Consider the following 23,741-nt stretch of genomic DNA (forward strand, 5'->3'; position numbering starts at 1 on the left):
ATCCGGGGATTGCCGGGAGGGACTTAAGGAGGGGTTTACGCAAGGGAAAGCTGACCCCTGCCTATATTCTAGACTCAGAGACAATAGGTGGACTTATATTCTGACTTAGGTTGATGATTTGATTCTTGCACACGAGGAAAGGCAAGACAGTCATGAAATTGTTCAACACCTGAACAAGGAAATAGAGGTGAATTAACTCGGAAGCATCTCATATTACCTTGGCATCCAAATAGAAAGAGAAGAGACTGGAACGTTCCTTCTCAACCAAAAAGAGAAGATAAAAGATCCATTCCTCTGCGTGTGGCTTCGGTGGGCGATCATCACGTGCCTCTTTCCTCGAAACCTGTGTGCCTAATTTACGCAGAGCATTCTGAGAGGGAAGGGAGCGGCTACCAATTAGGCCATCTGCTCCTGCCCCTGGGTAGCTTCTGCTGTCCTCAAAATGAAAGGCCGCAGCAGGTCTGGCTGCAGAGGAACAAGACCAGGGGCGTAACTATAATAGGGCAAGGAGAGACAGTTTTCTGGGGGCCCCTGCCTTGGGGGGCCCCCAGAAGCAAGTCACATGACCGACTCCCCCAGCCGCACACCCGCCCGGGCTTCATTCAGTTGTATTCATCCTCTGAAATTGATGTGAGTGTTAGGACCTGGAGCTACCAGACCAGCATGTCTTTCTCCAGTACCATTAAATGACTTGCATAGTCCACAATTTACAAAACCTTTTAAACATAATTTAGGATGATGTTCTATTCTGGCAAATAGGCGTGTGTGTGTGTGTGTGTGTGTGTGTATACACACACACACATATGTTTTTTGTTACCACTATTCAGCCTCATTTAAGATTTCTTTACTTCATGAGCTGAGCTTCAGTGAAGGGGGGCCCATTTTAAAATCTTCTCTCTGAGCCCACTCCAAACTTGCTACCCCCCTGAACTAGACGGCCTCTAGGGTTGCCACCCCCTTCTTTCTCAGAAGGCTCCATGCAGATGAGCTATGGAGGGGCTTTCCCGGAGACTTGCGGGCCTGCCGAGGCCCCGGCTCTTCCTTGCCTTCTCAAAGATGGCCGTGGACCTGAGGACTCGGGATGGGAGAGCTGTGTTCTGCTGCTGGGTGTCCTGCTCGCCAGAAGGCCGGCAGCTGGCAGAGCTGCTCAGGGGGCACTCTTTCCCGTCGGCACGAGGGCGGCACACGGCCAGGTGCTTCTCTCTGCTGCCCCTGTGGGTCCTGCTGGCCTCACCTCTCCACAGGCTTATGAGGAGCCTGCACAGAAGGAGGGGTGTCGGCCCAGCTCTGGGAAGCATTCCATTCTGTCCGTGCACACCTCCGTGCCATGGAAGGTCTGCAACATACACCCCCCCCCGCACACACACACCGTCTGCTCAAGCTTCTCTGACTCCTGCGTAACTCAGGACAGGGCAGGAGGGACTGGTCAGTTACCCTTTGGTTTCAACCAAGGAACAAACTAAAGGAACATCCTGTGTTTGATTTGATGGGTTTTTTAAAAAGTCTCTTGCTTTGCTGGTCCGTTGTTGTTCCTCCTGGAGTCTCGCCTCAATCTCTTTCCTTGTGATTTCAATCCCTTGGTTCTAGTCTGACCCTCCGAAGCCATGAAGGGCTGCCGCTTCTGTGTGAGAGCCCTGCCGGTACCTGAATCTTCTCTTCTCCGGGCTAAACGTATCCAGTCCTGCACAAAGTGCAGGTAATTCCCTGTTCCCAGCAGGTAATGGCATCTGAGCATGTGCAGAGGCCATTTTGAGAGGTCAATCACATGTGCCATTTTGTCGCTCCTCACAATCTGTTGTGCATTTCACTACCCTAAATCGTTGAGTGTCACCTGCAAATTTGGCCCCTTGGCTGCTTACCCCAACGTCTAGATCACTGATGAACAAGTTAAAGAGCACTGGTCCCAGTACTGATCCCGGGGGGACCCCACTCCTTCCCTCCGTTGTGAAAACTGCCCATTTATTCCCACTCTCTGTTTCCTGTCCCTTCATCCAGTCACGGATCCACAGATGCACGTGTTCCCTCATCCCATGACTGCTAAGTTTACTCAAGAGCTTTTGGTGGAGAACTTTGTCAAAAGCATAATGGACGTCCAATTATACTATGTCCACGTGCCTGTTGACACTCTCAAAGAACTCCAGAAGGTTAGTGAGGGAAGATTTTCCCTTGCAGAAGCCATGCTGGTTCTCCTTTAGCAAGGCCTGTTCATCTAGGTATTTTTGTCCTTCAGTCTGCTTCCATCAATTTGCCCAGCACCGAACTTAAGGTAACTGGCCTTCAATTTCCTGGGGACCTCCCCCCCCTTCTTACTGGATCCCTTCATGGGAACTGGAGTTACATTAGCTCCTTTCCAGTCCTTTGGCACAGATCCTGATTGTAGGGCCAATTTACATATGATTGCTAGGAGACCAGCAATTCCTCATTTGAGTTCCTTCAGAACTCTGGGGTGGATGCCCTCGGGCCCTGGAGATTTGTTAATTTTTAGTTTTTCAGGACAGTTAAGAATATTGTCGCTCGACACCTGAAATGGACCCAGTTCTTCAGCCTCCAAGCCCAAGAAGCTCAGTTCCAGAGTGGCTATATGATCAGCAGCGGTGCACCTAGGTACAGAAGAAGCTGCCATATACAGAGTCAGACCTCCAGGCTCTGGCCAGCAGCCACAGGCAGCTCCTGTGAAATGGGTTGCTCTTACCTAGACGAAGGTAAGAGCAAAGACGAAGGTGTGAGTGCTCCTCTTTGGGGATCGCCATGTGTACGTGAAAAGCAAGACTGGTGTCATGAGCATCTGTAAAGAGCCCATTAAGTGCCAAGCCTAACAAATCACTGCTCCAGCTGGAGGCATGAAATTACAGGCTGTGGATGGTTCAAATGGAGATGGAATCACGGCGTCTTGGAAATGCTCCTTGGAACTAAACAAGCGGCAAGACTGCCCAGAGGTGATTGTCTGGCTGGGAGAAAATTCTGCCCATCAGTCTCTCTGGCACCTGGATTCAGACTCTGATGGTGATCAGGCTTGGGTAGTTGGTTGCTGCTCCCACACCCAGGTGCCCTGGACCACTCCGAGAGTCTGAGGAAGGAGGGATACTCCCGAGGAAGGCAGAAACTGCTGCTCGGCAGGCTGACTCAACAAGAACATGCTTCAAAACTCTGCCTGCAGCCTCAACCCCACAGTTAGGGGCGGGCAGAGTGCTGCTGTTGTTGTGAGCCAAGCCTGACTTGCACACTAGATCTGCTCCGGAGCTAGCATAGGGAATCAGGCCTGTCTCACCAGCGTCCCAAAGTGACCAGTTCTTTATACGGTGACCATGTATAGTCTGGGCTGGAAGACAGAAAGAAGACCAAATAGGCTCACATAATTCAATGGGCTTTATTGCGTATAGCAAGATTTGTTGGAGATGAACTCCCAGTGCATCGACCTTTTGCACCAACTATCCTTTTCTGCTGCTATATAGGGCAGTCTGGCCCAAGGGCCTGGGGGAAGAAGACCGAAGGAACAGCTTGGGTGGGGCAAGTATGTGTGACGGAGACCTGGTTGGATGCGCTTGGCGGGGTTGGTCTCTCTCAGCTTTGTCCTCCAGGTTTCCAGATCGTGCAGCAGCCCCGCCTCGAGGGTCGGGGAGGAGGTGTTGCAGTCATCTTTCGAGAGACTCTCCCCGTTTCCAGGTGCCCGGTCAGGCAATCTCAGAATTTCGAGTGTTTGTCCTTGAGGGTGGGCCTCCGAGATAGGCTGGGAATTCTGTTGGTGTACCGACCACCCCGCTGCACTTCAGTCTCCCTACCTGAGCTGGCGAGGGTGGTCTCGGAGGTGGCCTTGGGTTCCCCCAGGTTATTGTTTTGGGGGACTTCAATGTCCACGCTGAGGCCCCCCCCAAGTGGGTGCAGCTCAGGATTTCATGGCCTCCATGGCAACCATGGGCCTTTCTCAATTGTTATCGGGCCCTACCCACGTGGCAGGACACACTCAGGATCTGGTTTTTGCCGACCGGGAAATAAATGATCTGGAGGTGGGGGAATTTAAGACCACTCCCTTGTCATGGACAGATCATCATCTGGTGGGGTTTAGTTTGACTGCTCCGTCTGCCCTCTGCAGGGGTGGTGGGCGGATTAGGATGGTCCGCCCCCGGAGGCTTATGGATCCGCTTGGATTCCAGACAGCCCTCGGGGAGTTTCCAGTGTCCAGAGCTGGTGACCCTGTCGAGGCCCTGGTTGATCTCTGGAATGGAGAGATGGCCCGGGCTGTTGACACGGTTGCCCCCAAGCGCCCTCTCCTGCTTGGTGGAGCCCGATCTGCTGGATTCGTGTAACGTGCTCTACGTGGGGCTGCCCTTGAAGAATATCCGGAAACTGCAGCTAGTGCAAAACGCGGAAGTGAGGGTTTTATCCGGAGCTGCCCGTTGGAAACATATCACCCCCATTTTGAGAGAGCTGCACTGGCTGCTGGTTCGTTTCCGGGTCCAATTCAAGTCCAGGGAGCGTGCCTCTTACAGACTAACCAGAGTTTATAAAGATTTTTCTCCACCCCTTGGCATCAACATTCAGCCAATCATGGTATAGAAAAGTTTACATACTTTTGGGAAAGTTCCACTCCATATTTGGTAATACGTTCTTTGCATAGCAGTCTTATCTATCCTACAATACACATAGCAGAATATGCATAGCTCATCTATAAGAACACAGTGTCTAACAGCTACTCTAAACAAAGAGATAAGATCCTCTAAGTCGACTAGGTTGAATCAACAAGTATCAAGGATCGGTTCACAGCAAACACAGCAAACAAAGCTGAGTTACTGAGTTACAAATAACAACTTGCTAATACAATTTCCACTTTTCTATTCATGCCACACATGTCACATCTCCCCCCTTAAGAACCTTCTAATTACCAAAATTCAAGGTTCTTCCTCAAGCCTCCTTAATTCTTCATTGGCAATTTTCATATACATAACTTTGGCATGCGTTTGGGCTATACCATGCATCGTGCGCTGAAGGTGATTAGTTGTGCATTGCAACAGAAAGGGAGCACAACAAATGCACAGTAATACAACTATTAGGGGACCTAACAGGTTCATCAAAATTCCCTTAACCCAATCAGTTCCCGGTAACCAGTTCCAAAGCCCAGCAAAAGGGTTCGAGGTGCCCGACTTGTTATTGGCAATTAGGGATTTTAGGTGAGTAAGCTCATCTTCAATCGTGCGATTTAAATCATGATAGTGTACCTGACAGCCGGAGGAGCCCACTACAGTGCAGAATCCTCCACTTTTAGCTAACAGAAAGTCTACTGCAAATCTAAGCTGCATTTGGTCCTGGTGGAGGCCCGCTAGTTCCTCCTGGAGGTCTCGAACTATACGACCAGTAGCATTGATGGTCTTTTCTAAACGGCATGTGAGACCAATAACAGACCGCCGGTTTTCTTGTGCTATAATTCCTGGATAAGAGCCAAGAGTCAGGAACCCAGTAAACGAACCTGCCATAGCCCGCCCTCCTGAAGAGCCCTCAGAGAGTTGAGTTCCTACGATGACCTCATCTTGGCACTGCGGCCCCATGACATCCCTTCGGGCTCGTTGCGAGCTGGGGCGGGTTGTTATTGGTGACACAACCTGTGCTGGAAGCGTCAGGTAGCCTACTGCCGCGCACAGATACTGGCCAGGATGATAATTCGTGGCTGTGGAGTTAAAGAAAAACCATAGATTGGGGTCCTTGATTTGCCATCCGCTGCAAATGGAAGCCCCGGAGAGGCCAGTCAAGTTGGGCATGAACATGGGGAAGGAGGTGTACAAATCATCTAGAGAGCCATTCAAAGCAGTTACATTAAACACGTAGGAATTATTATACTTTCCATGCAAATAAAATCGGTCAGTACATCCTGAGTAATTGCCTGCGTCTTTCCTCCAGTGGTCCACCTTTTTATGATCTTTCCATTTGTTATCCCAAATGCCAGAGTTATGGCAGCAGAAACAAAGGCCTGGGAGAGCACGACGATACCGTAGAAGACGGAATGTCGTTGCATTTAGTTCTTCTGGGGGGTCAGTGAATAGCATAGACCGTTTAAGGTTCTGCAAATGGCCTACAATGGTTTCCGGGCTATTGATGGGGGTGGGCAAAAAGGACAGATGGGATACAGATAAAGGATGCTCATATATCAAGGAGACATTGGTTCCATAGATATGAAACATATAATACGCGTGCCGGACCCACATGTTGGGGTGTGATATAGGAGCCAAAAGCAAGGCTTCAGTAGGCACGTGGAAAAGGTAAAGGAAATAGCAAAACAGGATAACTCTCATGGCGATGCTCGTTGACCCGTGCGATGACGTGCCTCTGTTTACCTAGTCAGAGGTAGCAAGGGTATCTTGCCCCGTGCGAGGACGTGCACCCGTTACCGGTAGGGTGTAGCAGGGGGTTCTTCTTTACTTCATGGTGTCTTCTGGACTCTATTGATTCTAAACCTGAGGCCCCCCTCAGTCTAATTGGCCTCTGGTGTGCAACACGGCTGCTGCCCGCTGCCTGTCTTCCCATCTTCGAGTTCCTCTTATCCCCTCCTCTTCTCCATATCGTGGTGTGCGTCCCTTCTTTGGGCATTCCCTCTGCCAATGCCCAAATTCCTTACAGAATGCACACTGGTCTTGCGACAGTGGCATTCCGCGTCCTTGTCCTTGCCACTGTCTTCTTTCTTGCCCCTGTCCCCGTCCTCTTCCTCTACTTCCAAATCCTCCAAAACCTCCTCTCAATGCCACAGCCATTGCGGTAGCCGTTCTTTCTTCTGGAGGATCGCGGTTGGCATAGACTTTCCGGGCCAAACCCAGAAGCATTGACTCGTCCATGTCCTCCGCTTCCTCTCTCTTCTGTAACTTCTTTCTAATGTCTTTCTGTGCTTGGGCAATGAAGGTCATATTAATCTGTCTCCTATTGGCCCCGTCATCTGGGTCTATAGTAGTCCATTGCCGGTAGGCGGCTTTCAGACGTTCCATGTAATCCCCAGGGGTCTCATCTTGTCCCTGTATGACTTCGGCCACTTTGGTCAGATTAATAGTCTTCCTCCCTGCCATCTTCAAAGCTGCCATCACCAACTTATAATAATTACCATGAGCCTCTTCATCTTTCAATTCCCACTTTGGATCAACACACCATGGGTACGATTTCTGAACCTGTTCCAGGCTCATCTGCTCTGTCTGGGCATAAGCCTCTTGCATCTTTCTATAGTTGTCCAAAACCTGGCTTCTCTCATCTGGGGACAGCAGGGCCTTGAAAAGGGTCTGCACATCTCCCCATGTGGGCCGATGGGTAGCAAACAGGGTTTCAAACAGACTAATCATCTCTCCTGGCTCCTCACTCAATGACTTAGTTGTTCTTTTCCAATTAATTAAATCACTTGAGGTAAAAGGGACATACTGGTATTGTTTCTGGTCAACCTTTCCTTCCAGTATTCTGGTCACCCTTACGGGAAAAGCTGAGAGTCCCTCTTCCGGATCTTCCTCCGAACTCTCCCCTCTTATCTCTTCTGCCTGCTTCGCCTTCTCTACCTTTTCGGCTTGGCGCGTGGGCAGATCTCTCAGCTCCATTTGAGTAGGCTCAACTGGCTTTTGTTTAACTTCTGGGTAAAGGGGTCTGTAGGGCGGAGGCATCTCCTCCTCCTCACAGGGTTCTGGGTCTACTTCCTTCTTCTTCTGAGGCAATGGGGGAGCCGATGGTGGGACAACGATTCCCCTGGGTACTGCATTTTGTCTTTGCCTATTTCTTTTCTTAGATCGGTTCACTACATATGTCCCTACCGCTTCTCCTCCTGCACACCCTTTACATTTCTTAAGCCAAGACGGTTGTTCCATGACATTTAACATCCACTGATCGATGTATGGATATTGAACTGGATGGCAGTCTGTCACAGTCTTATGGACTTTCATAATTAACTTTAAATCAAATGATCCCTCAGCTGGCCATTCAGGCTCTTGGGCTGGCCAATCCTCAGTACAATGTATTTTTAACCACCCTGGAGTGGGGCGGGGATCTCCATAATCCCTGTCAAAGCCTTTACTAAAGTTTTCTAACATGCATTTCAGCGGGGTGAGTTTCGAACCTCCCCCACCCATTTTCAACCCTTTTTCTTTTCTCACCACTCTCAAACACAGACACAAAAGGGAAAAGGAGGTCGACCAATTGGTAAGGGGTCCAATTAGTCTAGACGTTTGTAGGAAGACACCAACACCAGATTCGCGCCGCCTGTTTCAGTTCACTCCCGTCGCCGGGTTTATGAACCTAATAGGGCGTCCCGCCTTGCCAGTGACAAGGTCCACACTCAGTTTAGGTTTCCCCTAATGGGTCCCCACGCAAGCTCTCTCCACAATCACTCAACATTCATCAACTTTCCACCCTCGACCTCCCAGATACGCCCTTCTCCCAGGGCGAGCCGTTGCCGTTAGCGAGACGGTGTCCGCCGCCTCTCACAGTGGCTCGGGTAGACTGGACGACGTTCTACCCCAAGGGGGACTTCAACCAGAGGGACTTCAGATGGTGAAACCCTCCCCTCTCGGACCCAGCCGGGACTTCAACCCCTGTGTCCGAAAAGCCCTTACCTGTCCGGACACTCCTGCGTTGTGTTATGTCTCGTTCCGCACCCAGTCAGGAAGTCGAGTCTGGCTGCACGCTCCGCGAGTTTCAAGCCTCTCCTTCCAAACAAAGGAAGTGGCGCCGAGGGGGTCGTTCCTCGCGGGGCAGGAAGACAGACTTCGAGTCCACTTCGGGTAGGCCAACTGACCAGCTTGACCATCCGAGTCGGTCACGGCACCAGAATGTTACCTGAGCAAATGACCATTGACACGGATAGTGAAAGAGACAAAGGTTTATTTCTCAGCGCTGAGGACGACCTGCGGTGCCTCTTGGCAAAAGTCCAGGGAGCGTGCCTCTTACAGACTAACCAGAGTTTATAAAGATTTTTCTCCACCCCTTGGCATCAACATTCAGCCAATCATGGTATAGAAAAGTTTACATACTTTTGGGAAAGTTCCACTCCATATTTGGTAATACGTTCTTTGCATAGCAGTCTTATCTATCCTACAATACACATAGCAGAATATGCATAGCTCATCTATAAGAACACAGTGTCTAACAGCTACTCTAAACAAAGAGATAAGATCCTCTAAGTCGACTAGGTTGAATCAACAAGTATCAAGGATTGGTTCACAGCAAACACAGCAAACAAAGCTGAGTTACTGAGTTACAAATAACAACTTGCAAATACAATTTCCACTTTTCTATTCATGCCACGCATGTCACACCCAGGCTTTTACATAATCGTTTTTACTGCTGCTTCTGTGTGTTTTTATCTGTTGTATTGTTTTTATGAGGGAGGCCCGGCTGTCGTGCACTTGGGACAGGGCGTTCTCTGTTGCTGCTCCTAGATTCTGGAATGCTCTCCTAGTGGCCATTCATTCCTCAGACTCCATCACGGCTTTTAGAAAGCTTGTAAAGACTTGGCTTTTTACCCAGGCTTTTACATAATCGTTTTTACTGCTGCTTCTGTGTGTTTTTATCTGTTGTATTGTTTTTATGCCTGTTTTTATATGTTTTTATACTTTTAGCGTGATGTTTTTATTGTCTTTTTATTGTATGTTTTTAACTTTTGTAAACCGCCTTGGTGTTGTCTTTTAACGAAAGGCGGTATATAAATGCAAAAATAAATAAATAAATAAATAAAATCCTGGTGACCATTAGGGGCTCTGCGGGTGGAGGTAGTGAGTAAGGGTCTCCCTGCCTGTTCTACCTGTCCCTACTCTATGACCCCTGATCTGACTCTGCAGCACTTCCTGGGCTGAGTCACAATCCTTTTTCTCTTAGATAACAGAGGGAACCATCTCTCTCCCTCCTTATCTATCCATTAATATGTAGTCCTTTAGATTAGGGTTAGGACTTTCCTATCTAAGTGTATTTAACCAATAAATATTTAGTGTTTAGTCATACAAGGATCTCCATGCGTTTTCTCTAAATAGCTGCAATATCCAAACCATCCTCTGCTACCTACTCTGTAACTGGAGTGTGTGCTCATTCCTTAGTGCTCTGCTGTTTTACCTATTGTGGGTAAAAATCAACAACCTCTAACAGGGTTATGGGCCCAGCAGGAGCAACAGGCTTCTAGCCCCAAGCAGAGTTTATTTATTTATTTTCATTTTGAAAGTGCAGCTGAGTTAGTTAGGAACTGCAGCATGGATCCTGTGACTACAGCCTACTCAGGAATGGCTCCTTCTTTTCCCAAATTGAATGGCAATAACTATGAAACCTGGGCCCTCAATATGAAAGTGATCTTCATGACAAAAGGAATCTTTGAAGTGCTCACGGAGGGACGGCCAGCCCAAGATGAAGCTGCTCAAGCCTCGTGGGACAATAAAACCAAACACGCATATGGCCTTTTAATTTTGAGTATAAGCGATGATTTATTGATCTATGTGCGGGATACTGATTTAGCCTCAGAAGCGTGGGATAGACTGAAAAAGCAATGTGGCCAAGTCGCTGCAAACGCAGCTCTTCTGTAAAAAAGGCTACGTGAAAGCAAACTGCAGGAAGGGGGAGACTTTGAAGCCCACATAGCAAATATCTTAGAGATTAACGGGCTTTAGAAGAGTAACCAATGTCAATTGAATGAAACTATTCTAATTGGGGCAATCCTACAATCCCTGCCTAAAAGTTTTGAACCCCTAATTGTCGCTTTTGAACTGTCTCACTGTGAACTGAAGGTTGATTCAGTCGTGTCCAGTCTGAGAAATTTTAATATAAAGTTGCAGCAGGAGAAATTTGAAAGCGATGACACTCTGGCACATTTCAGCAGGCAAAGTGATTCCAGCATTAGCAAGCGAAGTAGCCTCAGTGACTCATCAGCATATAATTCCAAGAGCAGGAAACTCAGAGGGCACAGACCTGGTCACCATGGCAATGAAGTAAACACAGGGATGAGTCATGGCGACAAACAAAGAGGGGCGGAGGAGAAGCACGGGCAAGATGGCTTATGTGAAAGGGAGAGCAATGCCAAAAGCTACATTACCTTAAAAGAGCCAACAAAGGGTCACACTTTCATCCTGGACTCAGGTGCATCCCAGAATATAATCTGTGATCGCAATATATTTGTCGAACTCGATAAAAGCCACAGATCTGTTGTGACCTTAGCAGATTCAAGGAAGTTAAGCGTGGCTGGCAAGGGGACAGCAAAGATACTTTGTGGCTCTGCTGCTGAAGCTTATGAGGTTAAGATAACTGATGCACTTTTCGTGCCAGAGATGCAAGTCAACTTGATTTCAATTGGGCATGGACTCAAGAAGGGGTGTAAAGCAATTTTTGAAAATGAAGCATGCTACATCTCTAAAGGTGATGAGTTAATCATGACTGCCCACATGCAGGATGATGGACTTTTTGAAGTAGACTGTGCTACGGCACAAGCAAACGTGGCAAGTAGTTGCCAACACAAAAATTGTGATTTCTCATGGCACAGAAAATTGGGCCACCAAGGCCTAAACTTTGAAACTGACTCCCAAATGAGGGAACTAACCAAGAAATCAGTGCCAGATTCAGAAGGGGCTGGACAACCAGAACCCAAACTGAGGCACTCACAGAGGCATAACAAAGGGGTTCCACCTAACAGACTCTCTCACTCATGGCTAAAGGAGGAGAGATGCAAGAACCCACTACATGGCAAGATATAGAAAGGTTGCCAGCTGATGAAGCTGAGAAGTGGAGAAAAGCAGCAACGGAAGAAATTGATTCCTTGCACAAAAATGAGACTTGGAGACTTGTGGAACTACCCGCTGGAAGAAAGACTGTGGGATGCAAATGGGTCTTCAAAGTCAAGCAGGATGCAGAAGGGGATGTACAGCGCTACAAAGCCAGACTAGTAGCCAAAGGATACTCCCAAATCTGTGGTCAGGACTATGATGAGACTTTTGCACCAGTCGTGAAACACACTAGGGATGTGCGATTCGGTTTGGATCCGAACCGGCCCGGCCCGGTGGTTCGAATCCGAACCAAACCAGGGGTGTTTCGGATCCGAACCGAATCCGAACTGGTTCGGATCAGAACCGGTTCAGATTTTCCGAACCGGTTCGGATGTCCCATTGGCCTGTATAGGCCTTCAAATAAAGTTTGAAGTGCGTCCTCCAGTTTGTGGCTCCTTCCTGAAACTTTTGCTCTGGCATCCATTTTGTGAGGCTATTTTTCAGGCATTGCATTGGCTGCGCTATTGATCCTTTGATTGGCCAGAATGAGTCCTTTGCTCCGGTAGGCTGCTTGGCTGTTGCACTGTTGAGAGCTGGCACCCTGTTGGCCGTGGGGGGAGTGCAAAGGTGGGGGCTCCCAAAGGAGGGACTTTCAAACCTATATAAACCAAGCCTCTTGCCTAGAAAATTCTCTTTGGCTGCAGTTGTGGGATCATCATCTGAGACCCTTGCTTGCTCCTTTGCTGCTGGTGTCTCTGAGTCCCTGACTGTGTCCTATAGTGTCTCTCTCTCTGTCTCTCTCTCTCTCTCTGTGTGTTTGTGCCACCTTCTTTTGTCCATCTGCCCTGTTTCTGTCTGTCTGTCTGTTCTCTTTACTTACTTTACTTTTTTCTTAACTTTCCCCAAATTTCCCTGTTGTTTTTCTTCTGTTGTTTGTCCTCCTTTCCTCACCCCCCCTCACCCTTCCCCCCCATCCCTCCTCCTTTGGGCTTCCCCTCCCCCACTCCCACCCATCTGCATTCTGCATTGCTTTCAAAGTTTCATTTATTGCTGTTTGTGCCTTGCCTTGTTTTTGTTCCACTTTTTGATTTTCATTCCATTGGTTTCATTTATATATTTGCTGCTGTTTTGGTTGGTTGCTTTAATTGTTAACTGATTTGCATTTTGTGCTCTGTTGGTGTTGCCTGCCTGAGTTGGCCCCCCCCCCAGAGGATTCTGTTCATATAGCCAATTTTTGTTGTGATTGTCCCATATTATCTATTTTGGTTCTTCTTTGGTGGTGGTTGTGTGCTCCCCCCCCCCGAGACTTGCCCAAGTTGCTGCTGCTTTAAATTGGTTTCCTTTGTTCAACTTTTGCATTTGGGTTGCTGATTTGATTTGAGATTTTTCCCTCTGTGTGGCCCCCGTTCCTAACTTGCCCCTCCCATCCAGAAACCCACTCCCCACCCCCACTCCCGCCCATCCCCACCCAGATTCTGCCCCAGAACCCCCCATCCTCACTGCTGCTGCCCGCCTGAGTTCAGCTTTCTTTGGGATTTGGTTGTGAAGTTTGCTTCTTGGTTCCGGTTTTGCTGTGTGTGTTCTGTGTGTGCTGCTCCATCCCTGGTTGTTTCCCCTCCCCGCACCCGAGAGTCTTCTGTCTCCCCAATTTTGATTCTTTAAATTGGTTTCCTTTGTTCAACTTTTGCATTTGGGTTGCTGATTTGATTTGAGATTGTTCCCTCTGTGTGGCGACCGTTCCTAACTTGCCCCTCCCATCCAGAAACCCACTCCCCCCCACTCCCGTCTGCTCCCACTCAGATTCTGCCCCCTTGCCACACTAACCCCCCCCGAAACACACCCTCTGGACTTCCCCTCTTCTTGCCCCTGACTCCCTTTACATGCCCCAGAGACCCCTTGCAATACCAACTCCCCCGAAACACACCCTCTGGTCCCTCCTCTTGGGACCGTGCTGCAGCTGCTGTCCCCCCACACCTGAATCCCCCCTCCCCGCTGCTAAGCTCCCCACCTCCGTGCTGCTCCTCCTCTCTTCTTTCTCTCTCTCTCTTATCTCTCTCTCTCTCTCTCTCTCCTCTCTCCTCCACCCCTTCACTTCTTCCTTCCACAGCTGCAGCCAGCCACAGTAGCCTACCACTACCTCCAACCTCACCTGGAGGTCCCAGCCATCGGTTTTTTTGGTTTTTTAAAAAGTTGTTCATTTCATTTGTCTCTACTTGGGGGTGAGTTGAGTGACACAAACAGTGTAGTCTCCTGCCCTTCCATCGTTGACCTACCCCGGCTGCCTGTGCTTCGTGCGGCCGCCCTGTCTGTGTCCCAGCCCAGGTGGCTGGCTGGCGGTGGCGCATCCGTGACCAGCAGTGTGCGGCAGGAGAAGGACCGGAAGAAGAGGGGTTAGTGTGTGCACAATTGTGCACCTTTTGTTGCCCCCTTTCCCTCCCTAGGCGGTTTTAAATAGGAACACCCCTATTTTGAAATGCATGTGGGTGTGGGGAGGAGGGACCCTTGGAGATTATGTACTGTTGTGTAACTTGTGTCTTGCTTGATGAAGAAATTGGTTGCTGCTGTGTGTGGTGCATTGCATGCAGGTGGTTTCTTAACAGGTTCCCCCCAACAACTCACTCCACCCCACCCCAGATCATTATGTTTGGAAGATATATGATGATGTTCCATGCTGCCAAGTGTTTGCTGCCTGCTTGCTTGCCTTGGGCAGAGTGGGTTGTCTCTGTGAAAGTGCAGTTGGGTTCTGGAAGTGCAATAATTTGGGTTTTGTGAAGAAATTGAAAGTTCCTATAGGCTGCATTCATTGCAAGGTTGATGCTTAGTGCTTACCCAGCAGCATTGCCTGAAAACCATCCCCCAGTACCACACACACACACTGTGTTAAGTTCACCAAAGAAGGTTTTCCTGGGGTCATTTCACTTATGTTTTGAAGATGATGTTCCATCCATGCTGCCATCATCAAGTGTTTGCTCCTTGCTTGCCATGGGCAGAGTCAGAGTGGGTGGGTTCTGTGAAAGTGTGACTGGGTTCTGGAAGTGCAATTTGGGTTTTGTGAAATTCAAAGTTACTAAATAGGCTGCATTGCAAGGTTGATGCTCCCCCCACAGCATTACTTGAAAACCACCCCCCAGAACCACACACTGCGTTCAGTTCACTAAAGAAGGGTTTCCTTTGATTTGCAGGTTCCCAAGCTTTGACTGCTTCCTCCACCCCCCGGTAGGTGCTGTGCCCTCCCCCAAACCATTCTCCCCAAAATAATAAAAAGACTTGCCCCCCACCCCACAACTACTCCACCCAACTGCCCGTGCCACCCACCCCAAGGGGTCCACCCTTTCCCCAATTTAGAAAAAACTACCCAGCCCCATCTCCCCAATCGGCTTAATGCCCCAATTTCAAAAGGTTACCCTCCCCCTCACTTCAATTGGCTTTCCCCCCATATCAAAAAGTCTTCCCTTCCCCCCAATTGGCTTTTCCCAACCAAACTCCCCCCCCCCCGCCGGCGCCTTCAAATCAATTGGCTTTTTTTTTTGCCCCTTCCCACCCCTGCCAAATTATTTTTTGGCCCCTTTTCGGCCTTGCTCTTAAAGTCTCCCTCCTTACCTAAGCAATGTCTGAGCAACGTCGTGAGGGCCTTGTGCCGGCGAGGCCTCGCAGAAGGTTGACAGGCATAGTTGGGAGAGGCCAGGTGTGGGCTGTGCCTGTGGTGGCTGCGGCGCAGAGAGTAGGGAGAGTACGCGGGGAGCCTGAGGATACTCCAGTCCTCCCCATTGGAGAATTTTTTGCACCAGCTCCGGGTTGCATCTGCAGGCTTGATTCCCCCCCGCCTGCTGTTGGCAATCACGGCAGGGGCATAGGCACTAGTAGGGCTGTGGCGGGTCCCTCCTCGGCGGCACGAGGTGCTGCTGGGGTACCGCCAGTGGTGGTGGTGGAGGAGACTGTGGATGTGGGAGAGCAGGTAGAGGGCGGTGAGGACCGTGCGGCTGGCAGCGATGCAGCCAGATTCTCCCTCCCTCTAGGGCCCCTTCCCGCTATCCTTTCACCACTCAGTGGGTCCCCCCCTCGTGAAGTCCGCCACTCTGGGGAATGGTCTGCCGAGGTGGTGGAGGAGAGGCCTGCCTCTCCTCTGCCAGTGAAGCCGGGCACTTCCTCTCGTGTGGAGGGCAGAAGGGGTGGGTTCGGTGGCTGCAGTGGGCAGGCGGCGGCGGCTGCCCCCCCAGGACTGCGGCCACCCTGCGAGAAAAGGCCTAAGACAGTGCCTAGGGCGCAGGAGGCCAAGGGCAGCGGTGTATGGGTGCATTTTGAGGTCTCTCAAGATGACCCATACCATGCCCGCTGTATCCACTGCAGGATGCAGGTCAGCCGTGACAAGGTTCTGGGGCACCTGGGTACGACACCCATGTGGAGGCACATGGAGCGTTACCACCCAGGTCTCCGTGGACAGGTTGGCAGCTCTAGTGCGCCTTGTGCATCTGCCACTAGGGCGGACAAGGGCAGTGTGCCTGCGCCAGCCAAAAGGCAGGCTACACTGCCAGTCCAGCGGTGGACACAGGTGTCGGGCAGCCAGCGTACTGTTCGTGTGGACCATCATCACCTCACCCGCCTCATAAGGGAGATGATTTCCACCGATGACCAGCCGTTTCAGGTGGTCGAGAACTCCAGCTTCCGCTGGATACTCCAATACCTGGCTCCCGAATACATCATCCCCCTCAAGGACCAAGTTCTCGCTGAACGTGGTCCCCTCACTGTACCGCAAGTGCAGGGAGCTCGTGTCGGCCAGGCTGCATGCCGCTCTGGCGGGCACCAGTGTGCATTTCATGACTGACCTCTGGACCAGTGTCAGTGGGATGCACGCTGTTTTCCTGGCCCTCACTGCCCACTGGTGGGAACCGGAGAGTGAGGGGACCTCCTTGGGTGATGCTTCCGGGTCCGGCGCGGCTCCCGCTGCACTACTGCACAGGTGGGCCGTTCTGCACGTGGAGACGATGGACACGAGGCACACCAGGGAGGAGGTGGTGGCCATACTCGACCGCCAGATAGAGGAGTGGATTGGCGGGTGTCCACACCTTTCCAGGGGATTCATTTTCACCGACAATGGATCCAACGTTACCGCCACTGTCGAGACAGTCACGGGCAGTGTGAACATACGATGTATGGCACACACGCTCCTTCTGACCGTCAGGGATGCCCTCGGCCTTAAGGAGCTGAAGGCGTCCCAGGAGAAGGGCCGCCCCCCCCAGGTGCTGCTGCTGCCACGGCCACGCTTGTCGAGAAGTCTCGCAAGCTGGCCGCCCACTTCCACCGCAGCGAGAAGTCGAGGAGACTGCTTCGCCAGAAGCAGGATGAACTTGGGCTTCCTTGCCACCACATCCCAATGGATGTAGAGACGCGGTGGAACTCCACCTTCCTCCTGTTCCAGCACCTGTTGGAGCAGGAGAGAGCCCTTGTCGCCCTGGCGAGGGACAAGTCCTTGGCCGTCTGCGACCTCTCGAATGCAGAGTGGAAGCAGATGTCCAAGGCGGTGTCGGCACTCGAGCCCTTCCAGTTTGCCATGAAGGGCTTGTGTGGTGACACCACTCCCTTAAGCCAGGCGCTGCCCACAGCTATGGGTCTGGATAAGCTGATGGGTGAACTCTGGAGTGCCTTAGGAAATCTTAATTAAAAAAACCACCACTCCTATCTATCCGGGGATTGCCGGGAGGGACTGAGGCCATTTTTGCCATGGCCCCAGACCCACTTTGGGGGTGCTGCCACCCCACAGAGGTGGGTCCGGGGCTGCCCACAATCCCCTATCTTACCAATGGGAAATGTTTTTTTTCAAAAATTCACCAATAATACTAGGAGCAACCAATTGCCTTGGGATTCTTGGGGTGGAGGACACCCATGGGTGCCTACCACCCACCCCAGCTTTTTGCCCCTAAGTGCTCCACATAGGGAGTTATGGTCTAAACTTGAAATATTTTTTAAATTTTTTAAAAATATCAGAGGAAGGTCCAATCGACTTGAGGTTTGGGTGGTAGGTGGAACACAAGGTCAGCTTTAATGCCAGCTACTTTTAGAGGTCCGAACAGGTCCTAACCAGTTCGGTTCGGATCTGAACTGGTTCGGATCCGAACCACACCGGGGGTGGTTTGGACAAAACCAAAACCGAACTGTCCCCCCGGTTCGGACCCAGTTCGGATCCGAACCGAACCGGGCGAACCGGTTTTATGCACATCCCTATAACACACATCAATTAGAACATTGCTCAGCGTGGCAGCAGCCAAAGGGATGCAAGTTGAACACTTGGATATAAAGACTGCTCTCCTACATGGGGAAATCGAGGAAGACATCTACATGCAACAACCACCAGGCTTTGAGGAACCTGAAAAGAAGGGGCTAGTGTGCAAACTGCAAAATAGCATCTATGGCTTAAATCAGGCAGCCAGAGCATGGCATGAGAAACTGAATCAATTACTACTTAAGGAGGGGTTCACGCAAGGAAAAGCTGACCCCTGCCTATATTCTAGACTCAGAGACAATAGGTGGACTTATATTCTGACTTAGGTTGATGATTTGATTCTTGCACACGAGGAAAGGCAAGACAGTCATGAAATTGTTCAACACCTGAACAAGGAAATAGAGGTGAAGGAATTCGGAAGCATCTCATATTACCTTGGCATCCAAATAGAAAGAGAAGAGACTGGAACGTTCCTTCTCAACCAAAAAGAGAAGATAAAAGATCCATTGCTCTGCGTGTGGCTTCTGTGGGGGATCAGCACGTGCCTCTTTCCTCGAAACCTGTGTGCCTAATTTACGCAGAGGATTCTGAGAGGGAAGGGAGCGGCTACCAATTAGGCCATCTGCTCCTGCCCCTGGGTAGCTTCTGCTGTCCTCAAAATGAAAGGCCGCAGCAGGTCTGGCTGCAGAGGAACTAGACCAGGGGCGTGACTATAATAGGGCAAGGGGAGACAGTTGTCTGGGGGCCCCTGCCTTGGGGGGTCCCCAGAAGCAAGTCACATGACTGACTCCCCCAGCCGCACACCCGCCCGGGCTTCATTCAGTTGTATTCATCCTCCGAAATTGATGTGAGTGTTAGGACCTGGAGCTACCAGACCAGCATGTATTTCTCCAGTACCATTAAATGACTTGCATAGTCCACAATTTACAAAACCTTTTAAACATAATTTAGGATGATGTTCTATTCTGGCAAATAGGGGTGTGTGTGTGTGTGTACACACACACAAATTTGTTTTTTGTTACCATTATTCAGCCTCATTTAAGATTTCTTTACTTCATGAGCTGAGCTTCAGTGAAGGGGGCCCCATTTTAAATTCTTCTCTCTGAGCCCACTCCAAACTTGCTACCCCCCTGAACTAGACGGCCTCTAGGGTCGCCACCCCCTTCTTTCTCAGAAGGCTCCGTGCAGATGAGCTACGGAGGGGCTTTCCCGGAGACTTGCAGGCCTGCCGAGGCCCCGGCTCTTCCTTGCCTTCTCAAAGATGGCCGTGGACCTGAGGACTCGGGATGGGAGAGCTGTGTTCTGCTGCTGGGTGTCCTGCTCGCCAGAAGGCCGGCAGCTGGCAGAGCTGCTCAGGGGGCACTCTTTCCCGTCGGCACGAGGGCGGCACACGGCCAGGTGCTTCTCTCTGCTGCCCCTGTGGGTCCTGCTGGCCTCACCTCTCCACAGGCTTATGAGGAGCCTGCACAGAAGGAGGGGTGTCGGCCCAGCTCTGGGAAGCATTCCATTCTGTCCGTGCACACCTCCGTGCCATGGAAGGTCTGCAACATACACCCCCCCCCCGCACACACACACCGTCTGCTCAAGCTTCTCTGACTCCTGCGTAACTCAGGACAGGGCAGGAGGGACTGGTCAGTTACCCTTTGGTTTCAACCAAGGAACAAACTAAAGGAACATCCTGTGTTTGATTTGATGGGTTTTTTAAAAAGTCTCTTGCTTTGCTGGTCCGTTGTTGTTCCTCCTGGAGTCTCGCCTCAATCTCTTTCCTTGTGATTTCAATCCCTTGGTTCTAGTCTGACCCTCCGAAGCCATGAAGGGCTGCCGCTTCTGTGTGAGAGCCCTGCCGGTACCTGAATCTTCTCTTCTCCGGGCTAAACGTATCCAGCCCTGCACAAAGTGCAGGTAATTCCCTGTTCCCAGCAGGTAATGGCATCTGAGCATGTGCAGAGGCCATTTTGAGAGGTCAATCACATGTGCCATTTTGTCGCTCCTCACAATCTGTTGTGCATTTCACTACCCTAAATCGTTGAGTGTCACCTGCAAATTTGGCCCCTTGGCTGCTTACCCCAACGTCTAGATCACTGATGAACAAGTTAAAGAGCACTGGTCCCAGTACTGATCCCGGGGGGACCCCACTCCTTCCCTCCGTTGTGAAAACTGCCCATTTATTCCCACTCTCTGTTTCCTGTCCCTTCATCCAGTCACGGATCCACAGATGCACGTGTTCCCTCATCCCATGACTGCTAAGTTTACTCAAGAGCTTTTGGTGGAGAACTTTGTCAAAAGCATAATGGACGTCCAATTATACTATGTCCACGTGCCTGTTGACACTCTCAAAGAACTCCAAAAGGTTAGTGAGGGAAGATTTTCCCTTGCAGAAGCCATGCTGGTTCTCCTTTAGCAAGGCCTGTTCATCTAGGTATTTTTGTCCTTCAGCCTGCTTTCCATCAATTTACCCAGCACCGAACTTAAGGTAACTGGCCTTCAATTTCCTGGGGACCTCCCCCCGCTTCTTACTGGATCCCTTCATGGAAACTGGAGTTACATTAGCTCCTTTCCAGTCCTTTGGCACAGATCCTGATTGTAGGGCCAATTTACATATGATTGCTAGGAGACCAGCAATTCCTCATTTGAGTTCCTTCAGAACTCTGGGGTGGATGCCCTCGGGCCCTGGAGATTTGTTAATTTTTAGTTTTTCAGGACAGTTTAGAATATTGTCGCTCGACACCTGAAATGGACCCAGTTCTTCAGCCTCCAAGCTCAAGAAGCTCAGTTCCAGAGTGGCTATATGATCAGCAGTGGTGCACCTAGGTACAGAGGAACAGAGGAAGCTGCCATATACAGAGTCAGACCTCCAGGCTCTGGCCAGCAGCCACAGGCAGCTCCTGTGAAATGGGTTGCTCTTACCTAGACGAAGGTAAGAGCAAAGATGAAGGTGTGAGTGCTCCTCTTTGGGGATCGCCATGTGTACGTGAAAAGCGAGACTGGTGTCATGAGCATCTGTAAAGAGCCCATTAAGTGCCAAGCCTAACAAATCACTGCTCCAGCTGGTGGCATGAAATTACAGGCTGTGGATGGTTCAAATGGAGATGGAATCACGGCGTCTTGGAAATGCTCCTTGGAACTAAACAAGCGGCAAGACTGCCCAGAGGTGATTGTCTGGCTGGGAGAAAATTCTGCCCATCAGTCTCTCTGGCACCTGGATTCAGACTCTGATGGTGATCAGGCTTGGGTAGGTGGTTGCTGCTCCCACACCCAGGTGCCCAGGACCACTCCGAGAGTCTGAGGAAGGAGGGTTACTCCCGAGGAAGGCAGAAACTGCTGCTCGGCAGGCTGACTCAACAAGAACATGCTTCAAAACTCTGCCTGCAGCCTCAACCCCACAGTTAGGGGCGGGCAGAGTGCTGCTGTTGTTGTGAGCCAAGCTTGACTTGCACACTAGATCTGCTCCGGAGCTAGCATAGGGAATCAGGCCTGTCTCACCAGCGTCCCAAAGTGACCAGTTCTTTATACGGTGACCATGTATAGTCTGGGCTGGAAGACAGAAAGAAGAACAAATAGGCTCACATAATTCAATGGGCTTTATTGCGTATAGCAAGATTTGTTGGAAATGAACTCCCAGTGCATCGGTTTTTAAAAGTCTCTTGCTTTGCTGGTCCGTTGTTGTTCCTCCTGGAGTCTAGCCTCAATCTCTTTCCTTGTGATTTCAATCCCTTGGTTCTAGTCTGACCCTCCGAAGCCATGAAGGGCTGCCGCTTCTGTGTGAGAGCCCTGCCGGTACCTGAATCTTCTCTTCTCCGGGCTAAACGTATCCAGTCCTGCACAAAGTGCAGGTAATTCCCTGTTCCCAGCAGGAAATTGCATCTGAGCATGTGCAGAGGCCATTTTGAGAGGTCAAGCACATGTGCCATTTTGTCGCTCCTCACAATCTGTTGTGCATTTCACTACCCTAAATCGTTGAGTGTCACCTGCAAATTTGGCCCCTTGGCTGCTTACCCCAACGTCTAGATCACTGATGAACAAGTTAAAGAGCACTGGTCCCAGTACTGATCCCGGGGGGACCCCACTCCTTCCCTCCGTTGTGAAAACTGCCCATTTATTCCCACTCTCTGTTTCCTGTCCCTTCATCCAGTCACGGATCCACAGATGCACGTGTTCCCTCATCCCATGACTGCTAAGTTTACTCAAGAGCTTTTGGTGGAGAACTTTGTCAAAAGCATAATGGACGTCCAATTATACTATGTCCACGTGCCTGTTGACACTCTCAAAGAACTCCAAAAGGTTAGTGAGGGAAGATTTTCCCTTGCAGAAGCCATGCTGGTTCTCCTTTAGCAAGGCCTGTTCATCTAGGTATTTTTGTCCTTCAGTCTGCTTTCCATCAATTTGCCCAGCACCGAACTTAAGGTAACTGGCCTTCAATTTCCTGGGGACCTCCCCCCGCTTCTTACTGGATCCCTTCATGGAAACTGGAGTTACATTAGCTCCTTTCCAGTCCTTTGGCACAGATCCTGATTGTAGGGCCAATTTACATATGATTGCTAGGAGACCAGCAATTCCTCATTTGAGTTCCTTCAGAACTCTGGGGTGGATGCCCTCGGGCCCTGGAGATTTGTTAATTTTTAGTTTTTCAGGACAGTTTAGAATATTGTCGCTCGACACCTGAAATGGGCCCAGTTCTTCAGCCTCCAAGCTCAAGAAGCTCAGTTCCAGAGTGGCTATATGATCAGCAGTGGTGCACCTAGGTACAGAGGAACAGAGGAAGCTGCCATATACAGAGTCAGACCTCCAGGCTCTGGCCAGCAGCCACAGGCAGCTAGACGAAGGTAAGAGCAAAGACGAAGGTGTGAGTGCTCCTCTTTGGGGATCGCCATGTGTACGTGAAAAGCAAGACTGGTGTCATGAGCATGTTTAAAGAGCCCATTAAGTGCCAAACCTAACAAATCACTGCTCTAGCTGGAGGCATGAAATTACAGGCTGTGGATGGTTCAAATGGAGATGGAATCACGGCGTCTTGGAAATGCTCCTTGGAACTAAACAAGCGGCAAGACTGCCCAGAGGTGATTGTCTGGCTGGGAGAAAATTCTGCCCATCAGTCTCTCTGGCACCTGGATTCAGACTCTGATGGTGATCAGGCTTGGGTAGGTGGTTGCTGCTCCCACACCCAGGTGCCCTGGACCACTCCGAGAGTCTGAGGAAGGAGGGATACTCCCGAGGAAGGCAGAAACTGCTGCTTGGCAGGCTGACTCAACAAGAACATGCTTCAAAACTCTGCCTGCAGCCTCAACCCCACAGTTAGGGGCGGGCAGAGTGCTGCTGTTGTTGTGAGCCAAGCCTGACTTGCACACTAGATCTGCTCCGGAGCTAGCATAGGGAATCAGGCCTGTCTCACCAGCGTCCCAAAGTGACAAGTTCTTTATACGGTGACCATGTATAAAGTTGGCCTTGGGTTCCCCCAGGTTATTGTTTTGGGGGATTTCAATGTCCACGCTGAGGCCCCCCCCCAAGTGGGTGCAGCTCAGGATTTCATGGCCTCCATGGCAACCATGGGCCTGTCTCAATTGTTATCGGGCCCTACCCACGTGGCAGGACACACTCTGGATCTGGTTTTTGCCGACCGGGAAATAAATGATCTGGAGGTGGGGGAATTTAAGACCACTCCCTTGTCATGGACAGATCATCATCTGGTGGGGTTTAGTTTGACTGCTCCGTCTGCCCTCTGCAGGGGTGGTGGGCCGATTAGGATGGTCCGCCCCCGGAGGCTTATGGATCCGCTTGGATTCCAGACGGCCCTCGGGGAGTTTCCAGTGTCCAGAGCTGGTGACCCTGTCGAGGCCTTG

The sequence above is a fragment of the Hemicordylus capensis genome, chromosome 3 (genome assembly GCF_027244095.1).
Source record: "Hemicordylus capensis ecotype Gifberg chromosome 3, rHemCap1.1.pri, whole genome shotgun sequence".
NCBI lineage: Eukaryota > Metazoa > Chordata > Lepidosauria > Squamata > Cordylidae > Hemicordylus > Hemicordylus capensis.